Below are 4,697 nucleotides of genomic sequence, written 5' to 3' on the forward strand. Positions count from 1 at the left end.
GGGAGAAAGAGATCTGAGGCTAACCAGGCTGTAGTGATGGTCTCAACCCTGTCACAACTGGGATCCAAACATGGATCTAGCTGAGGCTACAGGCCTGTAGTTATGGTAAACTGTTCCCTGGGATCCAACATGGAATGCTGAGCTGCAGGCCTGTAAGTATGGAGTAAACCTGTCATATGGTATGGGCAGGGCATAAGCTAACGCGAATAAAACTGATATATAACAGTTCACAACATTTCATTTTATCGGAAATGGCAATGTGTACTGAGATTGTTCTCTATCAGAGATTATATATGGACAAGGGTGAAACAGTTACACGTCAGGAGTCAGCGAATCCCGGGTGGCAATAAACTGAAGCTTACATACATATGATCGACCCGCACCATAACGACCTTTACACTGCCGTGCTACTTAGTTAATGTTTGAGATCCAGGAAATAGATATTATCCAGTGTGCACTGGTATATTCGCGCCACATGATCGCAAGGGAGCTCCTCGCTACACAGAGTCTTGCGAAGCTGTATATATATCCCAGTTCACTACCTAATTGCGCCAATCCCCGTCTGCCCATTTGATTTTCAATGAGCAGACATGTCACATCATGCTCATGAGTTATGTTTTGGGATTTTCGTGGAAGAGCTGGTTACGACATTGTGTTCCTTATGTTCCCATGAAAAGTAGCTAAACTAGCATGCATGCCAATATCCAGCTGACTTCAACACAGCCATTTGAGAGCGTGACAAACAATAAACACGGAAGCCCACAATACAGCCTGATAACTTCTATGATGAAGGAGACTGTATGTCGCGCTGACAGTCCGATGGCAATTTCTGTTTGGGGTTGGTGTGGTCAACACGACACATGACCCAAACTGCAAATCACTGTACTATATAGAGAGTTTTGCATGGGGATTCCAACACCCCCTACCATTCTTTAGGTATGCTGTTGACTAAACGGAGGCAGTATATCTGTGTTCCTACATAGTCAATAGTGGAGCATTCCATTAGAGTTATGTGTATTTTCAATACGAATATTTTATTTTTAATATATATACTTATTTTCGCTTAAAATGACTCGTACACCATTATCCTATAAAATCTTAGGAGAGAAGACAATATGGTTTTAGCTATTATGTTGTTGTCATTTATAGTTGTATTTGTTCATGTCTATTTGTTGCTAGACTATTTTGATACTTGTCTATGAAGCGGTTCCACTAGCTCAAGCGGTTTAGCGCCTCTCATCGCTTGTCGCTCCCAGCGTTGTGCACATTTTACGTATAGTGTTGAATGTCGATCTTTTGACGCATCATTGCGGTCTTTAGGTAGATAATTTAAGGTCGCATATATGCTCTTGGAGGTGTGTTCATAGTCCTTGTTACAGAGGACTCTTTTAATGAACGACTACACTCCGAAGAGAGCGTATGGTAGAATGTGTTAAACAAGGTGACGTCACGGTGGATATCGGGCCACTCACAGACTATCAGAATAGACTGTTACGGTTTATCGAGGTTATGTAAATATGGGACCCATGAGTCCAAGGGAAACGCATGAATAGAAGCTCTGAGGGTAATGTAGAGGAAGAGAGAGAGATGGGAGGAGGGAGAAGGGGGGAGTGGTAGAGGGAGGTGAGGAGGAGTGGTACGAACTATAAGAGAGAGGGACGGGAGGGGAGGAGGCGCAGGGTAGAGGAAGGAGGTGAGGGTAGGGAGGAGAAGGGGAGGGAGGGAGGATGAGTGGAGGGGTAGGGGAAGGGGGTAGGGAGGTAGAGACGAAGGGTAGAGGTTGGAATAGAGGAATTCTGCCCGAAGCAAGGCGAGGGAGAGAGTAGAGGCTGGGGATGGTTGCCTTGTATATGTTGAGGTCACGAAGACTGAATGAAAAGGATGTGAGGGTTGTTGAATAGAGAGACGAGAGGGAGATGTGTATGTAGGATAGAGGAGAAAGATAAAGAAAGATGGAAGGGGTGGAGGGAAAGGGAGGGAGGGAGGAGAGTAAGGGAGGATGGCAGAGGCGAGAAAGCTTTGGACACAAAGGTAGGGAAGGGAAAGGGGGCGGAAGAAGAAATAGAGGTAGAGTGAATAAGGGAGCGATGGCATGTCAGAGGGATCCGCCCCGCTCTCGTCTCTCCTCGATCTTTTGGCATCCGCGCTTTTTGTGTTTGTGTTATTTTTGCCTATTTTTTGCTTCATTCTGCGTTCTGGCGCAGATCGAGGAGAGAGATTTGACTTGTTTTCCCTCTCTTACTGGAGATAGAGAGAGTGACGCTGGCTAGCCACTCAGGTAATTTGATTTTCAGACTGGAGTTAGAGGATGTAATGCTCCATCAAATCAAATCAAAGTTATTTGTCACATGCGTAAACAGACAGGTGTAGATAAACAGGGAAAATGTTTTACTTACGGACGCCTTTTTCCCAACAATGCAGAGAGAGAAGAAAAGAGAATAAATAGAAAGATGAAAAGAAGAACAACATACAGAGGAGCAGGTAAGTCTACATGCACTTGGCAGGACATTGGAGGTTTAACGGAAGATGTTTGCTTATCAAATCAAATCAAGCTTTATTTATAAAGCACATTTTCAGACATGGAATGCACACTATGTGCTTTAACAGGAGGAAAAAAAAAAGAATTAAAAAAAGAAATGAAAAATAAAAGCTGAAATATTTACTACACAACCAAACATAAGAGGAAAAAAACAAAATGAATAAACAAACTGAGCAACTAAAAACCCAGAGGAAAAAGCCAAAAAAGGTAAAAATATTGGGTTTTTAACGATCTATTTTAAATAAGGCCACAGTTTCAGGCCCCACCTCAGGTTCTCTGGCAGGCTATTCCAGAGGCTGGGGGAATAAGTAACTAAAGGCTGCCTCTCATGCCTCTTGGCTCAGTCTGGTTCCCTGGCAGGCTATTCCAAGAGGCTGGGGGCAATAGTAAACTAAAGCTGCCTCTCCATGCGCATCTTGGGCCCCTCAGGTTCTACATGGGCAGGCTAATTCCATCAGAGGCTGTGGGCTAATAATAACTAAAGGCTGCTCTCCATGCCTCTATGGTCATTAGGCTTTGGGATAGTTAAAAGGCCCAGTGCCTGTTTGAAGAGCAAGGAGCATCAAGAATGAGCATTATTCGAGTATGAATCGTTTAAGCACCAGGGACACGATGGAAAAGGGCAGAGGGTGAATGGATTGGAGGAGAATGGCAGCATCAGAGGAGTAACTTGAGGTTGTTTATTAAGTGGGATAGAAGGGGATAGAGGGGATAGAGAGGTGAGGGGTGAGGGAGGGAGGGGAGGGAGGGAGGGAGGGAGGAAAGAGGGAGGAAAGAGGGAGGAAAGAGGGAACTTACTGGCAGCATCAGGATGGTACCTGGAGGACCAGGAACTCCATCCGAACCAGGAATACCAGCCCGCCCTGGAGGACCCTTTGGTATGTAGGAGAACGAGAGAGAGAGAGAGAGAGAGGGGGAGAGAGAGAGAGAGGGTGAGAGAGAGAGAGTTGGTTAATCATATAGAACACTTATAAATAAGCTGAGTGCTAAGTCATGGGGATAAAATGTAAACTTCTTAAACATGAACAAAAGCCCATCAGGAATGGGTTCTAGACGTCAACATTGTATCAGTAGTTAAGGTTCTATATTCCTGGTTGTAGAAGGGTCCATGACCTTAGGTACAGAAGGTTTTGGCTATTTGATTTCAGATAGATTTGTATTGTTTCGTGACAGATAGTCACCTTTGCCACATTTCCTGTAGTATTTCCTCAGTGCTTGTTGCAAACAGGACGCATGTTTTGGAATATTTTTTATTCTGTACAGGCTTTCTTCTTTTCACTCTGTCATTTAGGTTAGTATTGTGGAGTAACTACAATGTTGTTGATTCCATCCTCAGTTTTCTCCCGTCACAGATATTCAACTCTGTAACTGTTTTAAAGTCACCATTGGCCTTATGGTGAAATCCCTGAGTGGTTTCCTTCCTCTCCGGCAACTGAGTTAGGAAGGACACCTGTATCTTTGTAGTGACTGGGAGTATTGACACACCATCAAAGAGTCATTAATAACTTCACCATGATCAAAGGGGTAATCAATGTCTGCATTTTTTACCCATCTACCAATAGGTGCCCTTCTTTGCGAGACATTGGAAAACCTCCCTGGTCTTTATGGTTGAATCTGTGTTTTAAATTCACTGATCGACTGAGGGACCTTACAGATAATTGTATGTTTGGGGTACAGAGATGAGGTAGTCCTTCAAAAATAATGTTCAACACTATTATTGCACACAGAGTGAGTCCATGCAACTTATTATGTGACATGTTAAGCACATTTTTGTCCCTTGTAAACTGAGCTGGAGGGCTGAGGGTCGGTTAGGTCCCTTGTAAACTGAGCTGGAGGGCTGAGGGTCGGTTAGGTCCCTTGTAAACTGNTAATGGGACTATTTGTTTTTCAACAGGACAATGACCCAACACATCTCCAGGCTGTGTAAGGGCTATTTGACCAAGAAGGAGAGTGATGGAGTGCTGCATCAGATGACCTGGTCTCCGCAATCACCCGACCTCAACCCAATTGAGATGGTTTGGGATGAGTTGGACCGCAGAGTGAAGGAAAAGCAGCCAACAAGTGCTCGGCATATGTGGGAACTCCTTCAAGACTATTGGGAAAGCATTCCAGGTGAAGCTGGTTGAGAGAATGCCAATAGTGTGCAAAGCTGATCAAG

The 4,697-nt window shown here is 44.3% G+C and overlaps 1 long non-coding RNA gene across 1 annotated transcript in view; it reads right to left on the reverse strand.

The window, feature by feature from the left end:
• Positions 1-3,413, reverse strand: part of LOC112078829 (uncharacterized) — a 14,083-nt gene extending 10,670 nt beyond the window's left edge. Inside the window, exon 1 of the long non-coding RNA XR_002895794.1 lies at positions 3,338-3,413. This is a non-coding gene — a long non-coding RNA (uncharacterized lncRNA). The remainder of the gene's footprint in view (positions 1-3,337) is intronic.
• Between the last annotated feature and the right edge of the window lie 1,284 nt (positions 3,414-4,697).

The sequence above is a fragment of the Salvelinus sp. IW2-2015 genome, unplaced genomic scaffold (assembly GCF_002910315.2).
Source record: "Salvelinus sp. IW2-2015 unplaced genomic scaffold, ASM291031v2 Un_scaffold6354, whole genome shotgun sequence".
Lineage (NCBI taxonomy): Eukaryota > Metazoa > Chordata > Actinopteri > Salmoniformes > Salmonidae > Salvelinus > Salvelinus sp. IW2-2015.